Source organism: Drosophila arizonae, chromosome 5, assembly GCF_054131065.1.
Source record: "Drosophila arizonae isolate 15081-1271.41 chromosome 5, UAZ_ARI_1.0, whole genome shotgun sequence".
NCBI lineage: Eukaryota > Metazoa > Arthropoda > Insecta > Diptera > Drosophilidae > Drosophila > Drosophila arizonae.
The window spans coordinates 3,698,214-3,706,981 of record NC_142925.1 but is presented as its reverse complement, the minus strand read 5'-3'; positions in this window follow the sequence as shown (position 1 = coordinate 3,706,981).

Genomic DNA, 8,768 nt, shown 5'->3' with positions numbered 1-8,768 from the left:
ATTGTTTTCTTTTTGCCTTTGCTTTGCTTTTCCTCTTTTCCTTATTTCATTCCTTTTTCTCTTTTTTTTTTTTTTTTTTGCAAGTTTCCGATTTCGAAAATTGGCAATTTTCAAGGAACGAGTCCCAGAAGACTCGACAGGACATACAGCTAATGCATATGCCGAAGGCAAACAGGCAGAAAGGATATAAGGGTAGACCGTACGTCTCTTAGTTAGGATAGGTGTTGTCCTTTAAGGGTGGATTAGGTGCGAATTGGCTTAGCTGGCGCTGAAAATCACAAGATTTATGTGCAACCAAAGCGCTGAGATAAATATATGCATTAGCTAAGGATATTCCAGCTAGGATATCTGGAGGTGGAACTGTACGGCATGAATTGGCATATTATGTAATATTTTTTGAAGGGAATGCCTTACGAATCAGGTAATAGATATGATTGGAGATACAGTAAGATATGATTGATTAGAAAAAATGTCTATATAGGCCGTCAAAAATATCCAATTTCTATAATGTATGCTCATATATACATAATATCACAGAAATCATATCTATAGCTATTTGTGTCTTTCATATTATTATTCTTATAATTTACCGATAAAGATAAGGTCCTTATAAGGCAGCTTAACTCATCGTAGTTTTTCGAATTAGGTAACACAAATATCACATATTAATGGTAATCTCAATTAATTACAGCTAGCGCCAAGTCCCCCAAAACTCATCTGTAATATTTCGGGGACTACGTTATTTGTCCGCTTAATGCCACAATCAATGGCACTTAATGTGGCGACAAGCGTAGGATTTGGCCAATTAAATTGTGTACCTTGTGTCGGTGTGGCAGCAACTTATGGCTGCCCCAAAAAGTCGAGAGAAAGCAATTTAGTGCCTTATGTAATCCGAATGCTAAGCACATAAATCGTCATTTAAGCGGGGAAACTACGACTACGTCTAGGGCAAATTGCAATTAAAGAACTTGGCGCCTCGCAGGAAACTTTGTGCTATCCACAAAAAGCCGAAAGGACACATGTCGAAACTTTTGCCATCCGAAAAATTCAATTAGAGCAACTCTCGGAGAGGGCGGAGAAAAAGCTGAACAACTGATAAATGAATGAACTCGTTCAGGTTCGTTCTAGTGGTTATTTCAATAGCTGTTTGTAACTCGATACGAACTCATTAATTACAATTACACGAGCATAAACAGAAATCAAAGCAACAACACTAGTGGAATGAAGCTCGCAAAACATTTGTGGCTTTAATGAGTTCATAGAGAAATATGAAACTAGGAAAACATTTTCCATTGAAATCTGGTCTAGACTGAAAACTGATTTTGGTTTATATCAAGTGAGTTTTGGCATTAGAATAGATTCTGTAGGAGGTATAATATAATAATATAAGAGCGTCTTCTGGACCAAACAGAAAAAGATAAATATTAGATAGATGATGGATAAGTATGCTGATAGATAGTAGATAAATAGTCGATAGATAGAAATAAATAGTAGATATGTAGATAGATGCTGATTATTTCCTATTGTTCAGTTTAAGACACATTAACAATATAAATATATAATATATAAATTAAAAAAAAAAAAAAGTCGAACAATATTTTATAATTTTTCCCCTTCAACGTTTATTTTTATTGGAGTCCTATACAAACAATTTTTTGGTAAATAAAGAGAACACGCTTACCACTCTACAAAAAGGCCGCGCGCTATCGAAACCTCCGCTTTCACTCTGTCTCTTTCAGTCTTTTTATCGCACTTCTCAGATGTGCTTTCGCCCTCACTCACTTTGACACTCAATAAATTGTTCTCGTTCTCTCTCTTTATCACTCAATTCAAAGCTACATGTGGCATAGGACACTATAGCAATCTCTCCTGCTCGCACTCAGTGCTCTCGCTCTCTTCTCTTTGCAAGCTGTAACCACTCACATATGCACATTAGGATTAAATTATTGCCCACTTCTACTCTAGCTCTCACTTCTGTCTTCATGACACTGTAGCACTTAGCACGCACACAATGAAAAACATAATGAAAGCACGCACAGCAATTAAATTAATTCAATTAATTTTTAGCTCTGCATTCAAACGCAACGATCAAAAGGACAAACGCGTGCTAACTGAATTGCATGAAAGAGCTTTCTTCTTCACTTGGCATACATGGGCACTGCAACGCTCTCTCTTATTGCACATTTAACGGGATCGAAAGCAGCACAATGCATTTTTGATTTACTGCTCTAAATATTGAAGAACAGGATCGAAGTTTTTCATAGATTCAAGTTAACTATAAATTAATGAGTCAGCGATTTCAAATGTCAAATTTTAAACACTTTGATTTATTACTCTTCACACGCAGTATAATTAATAGCCATTTAATTAACTCAGCTCTTTTTTCTTCAACACGCACGACCGATCAACAGGATGAACGCGCAGTCACTAATTAGACTAGCAGAGCTTGCGCCTACGCTCAGGCGACATTTCATTTCCAGGCTCGTTCACCTAACGGGATCAAAAGCAGTGGCCCAACAATGTCGTGCAGCGCAATTGAGTTCGGAATGGCAAGCGCGCCCACTCACAGCCTGTGCTCTACGCTCTATGCACTCTCTACACAGAGAGAGCCTCTTTCTCTTTTGTGACTGCAGCTTTTTACTTATACTACATACATATTAATTTTCCAGTTATAAGAGTTATCTTATATGGCTAATCGAGCGGCTTTTAAATAAGATTTTATGACTTGTTTTGAATATTCATTTCGCAATTTGAGCGTGTGTTTAATTGTAATTTCTTTTGCATTTCTAATTAACGGCACGAGCAAATGTTGTTTTGAGAGTGTGTGTGTGTTAGTGTTTTGTGCTCGTGTGTGGTTAGGCTGCTTACACAAATGATTTATAAATGTTGTTTTAATGCGCTAAAAGCCAAGCGCATTAAACTTGTTTCTCAGATGCGACCCAAAACACAAACACTCGGATATATGTATTAGAGTGTGTGAGCATATGCGTGTGAGTTTCAGGTGAATGCATATGTGTAGCCGTAGCATGCACAGTGGGTGGAGGCTTAGCAGAGTGAGAGTGAGAGTGAGTGCGAGAGATATATTGGGTGTCTGTGATGCTTTGCTTAATTATTGTAATTGGAGTTTTTGGCCCAAAACCGCGCCAATGCATAAATTATTCAAACCACGAGGCTAAGGCGACGCATTTGGCTAAAAGTTTATGAATGAATACTAAATGAATGCCCAAAAAAAGTTTGGCTTGAATCGTTGAACTCTAAATGGTCGCCATTATTCATGTTTTTTCATGTAAAGAGTAAAAGTTCAGAAAAGTTTACATGTATCTTCCAAACAGCTTTAAGCAAATAAAATACTTTTAATTTTTTTTTTTTTTTTTTTTTCGAAGTGTGTTTTATTGAGCTATTTCGTTTAATTCTCCTTCTCGTCTTCTTCTTCTCGCAGAAGTGTCATTCTAATTTCATTTGGTTGCAGCATAAATAAATTCATGTAATGTAATTGAAATCCCACCATTATTAATATACAGCACGGACGAGATGATGAAGAGGATGCAGAAGAGAAGACCAAGTGTCGCCTTCCAATTTGTATGCCTGCTCGCTCCCACTCGCATGGCTGCCCTTTCTGTCTCAATATTTTTTTATATATATATATATATATATATATATATATATATATATATATATATATATATATATATATATATATATATATATATATATATATATATATATATATAAATTTTTTTTTTTTGCGTTACGCTCTGTGGGTAAAAAATGTGAAACCCAAAAAAAAGTATCAATTTACAGCGGCAGCAGCGCTGAGCTTGCCTTTCAGGGTGAAGACGAAATCAACGAAAAATCCTGAACCGGAAATAAGAATAATAACTGCACGAATTGCTAAAGCATTAAGACGCGAAGTAGAAGAAGAAGAAGCAGAAAAAAAATGAAACGGAACGGTATGGTAAAGTTATTTACGCGCAAAGAACTGGACAGCTTTTGCGCGCGGCTGTCTCTCTCTCTCTCTCTCTCCTTCTCACGCTCATTTGTGCCATTGATTGATTTGAGTGGCGGGCTTCGACGATTGAGTGCTACTCAATTGTCTCTAATGATGAGCTCTCTTCGAAAATGCTCTGCAGCAAGTGGAGGGTACAGTGGTGTGAGCGGAGGAGAAAGAGCTGTGTGGCTTAAGCTAAGAAGTCACTTTAACAAGATAAATTGTCTGTTGGCACGACGGGTGACGGGCAGAGAGTCTATAACTGTATCTAAGCTGTAGCTGGATCTTTATCTGTATGTGTGTGTGTGTGTGTGTGTGAGAGAGTTTGTTGGTGTTACAGACATTGGGCGGCCGTTGTAATTAGTTGATTACACAAGACAGTCGACACTCGGTAGACTCGACACGCTGCTTGCGACACCTCTCTCTCTCCCTCTCACTCTCTCACGCACGCTTCAATCCACTCCAATTCAGTTCACTCGCTGCGTTTGCATTGCAAATGAAGTTGTGCCTGCCGCTGGGTGGCATCTGGCTAGAGTTGGAGCTGGAATCAGAGTTGGAGTTGTTGATGATGCTGTTGTATAAGAGCAAACACAGTTGCGGTCTCATGCTGCTGACGTTGCCAGACTTTTGTGCATTTTACATAATGCTGAGTGCCTCTGTAATATGGGCAAAAATGCAGGGCAAATATTTAATATAACATAACATATATACAAATATATACATACATATGTACATACATATGTACATATATGCATTGAGTATGTGTCATTCAATGCCAATTTGCAGTGCTAAACTCGTAAAAAATGTTGACATTTTTTTGCAGCTTATTGAATTATCAGCATGCCACAGCTTCAGCAGTGGTGGTGGTGGTTGAGTTGGTGTTGGTGTCGGTGGTGGCATATACAACATATAACAGTACATATTATATACACCACTCAGACGTTGCCTTTGAGTATATAACGAAATACGCACACATACACACACACACACACAACATTCATAACAGCAGCGACGGCGACAGAACTGCAACCAAGCAACCGGGCAGCCAGTGAGCCGTGCGGTTTACACATAGTCGATAAGCACACTCACACACACACACTTGCATAAACACACGCACAGGCAAGGACTCGCACAGCCCACTTCAGGAACCAACAACAGCAACTGGCAAAGAGGGTGCTTTTGGCAAAAGCTATTGAAGCAGCAGCAGAGCAGCAGCAACACGGCAAGGCAGTCGAGGAGGCAGCGGCGGCAGCGACGCTGACAGCGGCAGCCGTTTGCACTGGCAAATGAACCTAATTTGATAGAGCATAAAACAATAACAACTGCTGCATTAGCAAAAGACAGCCAGAAAGAGTGAGCGATAGGGCGAGAGCAGCAATAGCAGCAATAGAAGCAAAGAAGAAAAAAACAACTGTAACATATCGAGTTGGCATTGCGAGCAATAACAGAAACAGCAACAACAACAAGAACCATTGCAGCAGCCGAAGAATAGCAACAACAACCATGAGCGAAACAGTAGCGCTCATTAAATACTCTTTCTTTTCGAGACTCACTCGTGTTTGCGCCTGTTCCTTCTTCCATGCCTCCCGCTTGCTGTAGATCTATCTATCTCTCTCTCTCTTTCTCGCCTACTCTGTGTCCGCCTGCTGTCCTTCTGTCTGTCGCTTTATTCCTTACCGGCTCTTTTGCTACGTGCGGGCATTGGATGGGAATTTAAATTGGTAATGCGACGACGAGACCCAACTCGTGGTCGATGTTCGTTGCTGTAGTTGTTGTTGTCGTCGCTGCTGATATTCGTTGCTATCGCAGTGCCGCACACTTGAATACACATACATACACACACACACACACACACCACGGGCACATTGAATGCAATACATGGCTGTGTATGTATGATTGTATTTGTATGTACAGCAAGATTCAAGATAGAAGACACTGGCGTATGTTAGAGAAAATAAAAAGGGGTCTCACTATATATGAGTGTGCCAGCGAAAAGGGTGGATATTAAAATAAAATTGCACAAACGAGAGATAATAATTCAAAATATTTGTATATATATACATAATAAATATTATTTACAATATATAAAATTTTTGTACATACTCTATTTAATATTTTTTGGTATTAAACATATTAATCACTGTAAAATAATAACGCATTTCTTATTTATACACTTATATTTGAATATCAATCCCTTTTCTTTCATATACACTAAGCCGCTGCGCACTTAGTGTCCCAGTCTCAGTCGCATGCCCGTGTTGAAATATTTTCGAGGCAAGCTGCGCACATAAATGGACCCCCTCTCCATTCAACGTCAATGTCCAATGCCCCTCAGCCAGTGCTGGCGTCTCTGCCGCTGCCACCGCTTCTTCTGCTGCTGCTGCAGCTGCTGCCGCCTCGGCCGCTATTTTTATGTACAAAATACATGGCACATAAATTGTTTCAGGCCGTCAGAGCCATAGCTATAGCTATAGCCATAGCCAGAGCCGAGGCCGTGTATTCTGATTGTGATTCTGTTCCTGTACCACACACACACACACACGCACACACATTCACGCACACAGCTGAACAGGGTTGCATATGCAACTGCGATGTCTCTGTGTGCGTTTGCTGCACATGGACATGGCGTTTGTTTTTTCGGCTGCTGGGAAAGAGTATTTTTTTTTTCTGTTCAATTCTTTTTCTACGTTTGTTTCCGCTTGCATGTAGCTGTTCTTCTTGTTGTTGTTCGTTGCGGCTGCTGCTGCTGCGATGCAGTTTGCCTGCTGCTTTTGTTTTTGTTGTTATTGCCTGATTCACACATTCCTAATTGAATTATCACGCATAAGCGACAGCCAAATCCAGTTGAGCGTTGTGCCTGAGTTGATTTGAGGCCCCGCGCAAGCTGTATTAGGTGCCAAGTGAAGCAGATCACAGTCTTTCCCCTCCGCTCCCCCTCTTACTCTATTCAACAGTATTCCCTTCGCATGCTCTCGTTTTCTCCATCTCCTCATATTCATAATTTTGTGCGTTTGTCTGTTATTTTTAGACACTGGTTTTACGATAAAAACTAATTAGAGTATTGAGTGCGAGTCTAAGTGTTAGAGATGTGCGCGTGCTGCGATATTTTAAATAATTGTGGATGCGATGTTGATATGCAAATGTATGTGATGCCAAGCTATGTCAATTAAAGCTACATATTTATATCATATAACTATTTTTTTTTTTTCTTGTTAAATAATCATTTTTCTAATCTATATATAAAAATTGTTTTTTATTTCTGATTTAAATTTTAAAGGTGGCCTAAAATTTCATACATATTTTATTTAATTGCTAGTTTCATTGAATCGTCTATTCGTCGCGTGACACGCGCCCATCCCTAGCGAATGATTGAGGCTCTGGGTCGCATTCAGCCCTAGAGCACAAGGAAACCGACTACCGTTAACGACGCCGACGATGACGACGGCGATGCCTTTGCCTGAGCAGGCAACCGAAAACCAAATGCCGTTTCAGTACACTTTAATATACCCTATATACATACAATACATATACACGCATATACATATACCTTCATCCATATGTACATAAATACATATTTACGAAGGTATATAGCTTGTGTGTTGGAAGAGTGTTTCCAGCTTGAGTTTATATACTCCACGCCCATAGCCGAGGGTTATTCCATGCCCTGCTTCTATCTGCCTGTTGTTGTTGTCGCATTTCCATTTTTATGTACAATTTTTCATTTTGCGTTTTATTTTACATTTTTTCTTTTTCGTTTCCATTTCACTATATTCGCGCGCGCACGCTATCTTACTTGAATGTGTGCGTGCGGGCGTGTGTGTGTGCTATCGCAGTTGCAGTTGAAGCATCTGATGAGACACGTTTCCAATATTAAGCCCTAAGCCATGCCCGCTGCTGTACCCGCTCATGTCACCCTTAAGCCTAACAGCGTGTCCTGCTAACCAAATTTTAGTCTTTGCCGGTTGCCGTTAGCAAAGGGACAATATAAAAACTCCCCACATTGCACTCACTCCACCTTCTCATACTCTGCCTCGCACTCACACACACACATAGCCGAATCGTGTGCGCTTATTGCTTCATTCTTTTTATTCTTGTCGCCACTAATTGTGACTGCACACACACACACACACACACACACTCATAAGCAAATACTTATATACATTGTCTTGCATATAAGAGCGCTTGGTAGCTATAGCATTCATCCATTCATTTAGAAGTACATAAGCAGCAGCAGCAGTTCGCTACTTCGATTATCCGTGCCCTTCTCTCTCTCTCACTCTCTCTCTCTCTCTCTCTCACTCTCGCTCTCTTTGCGCTGTGTGTTTGTGCCCTTGTGTTTTGCTGCCTTTATTCGTCGTTGTCGTCGTTCAACGCACTTCCTTCTACAGTTTATTGTGTCTGTCTCCCTTTCTGTGTGTCTCTGCTAGTGTGTGTGTGTGTGTGTGTGTGTGTGTGTGTGTGTGTGTGTGTGTGTGTGTGTGTGTGTGTGTGTGTTTTGCTAGCGACAGCCCCACAGGCCAAAATATTTTGTCACTCCTGCGCTGCCTGTGCCTGCAGCGCTGCTGCTGCGCTGCTTTAGTCGCAGTTTCTGCTGAAGAAGAATCTCTCGTTGTTGTTGCTGCTGCTGCTGTTGTTGTCTGTTACCGTTGCTTTGGGCAAGAATTTCGAGCATTTCTCGAAAGTTATTTCGAGGGTTGCCTCTGTCTGGAGCAGCTTTGAATGGATGCCCTTCCGATAGCATCTGAGTTACTTTTTTAATACATTTTAGCTAAATGGATAT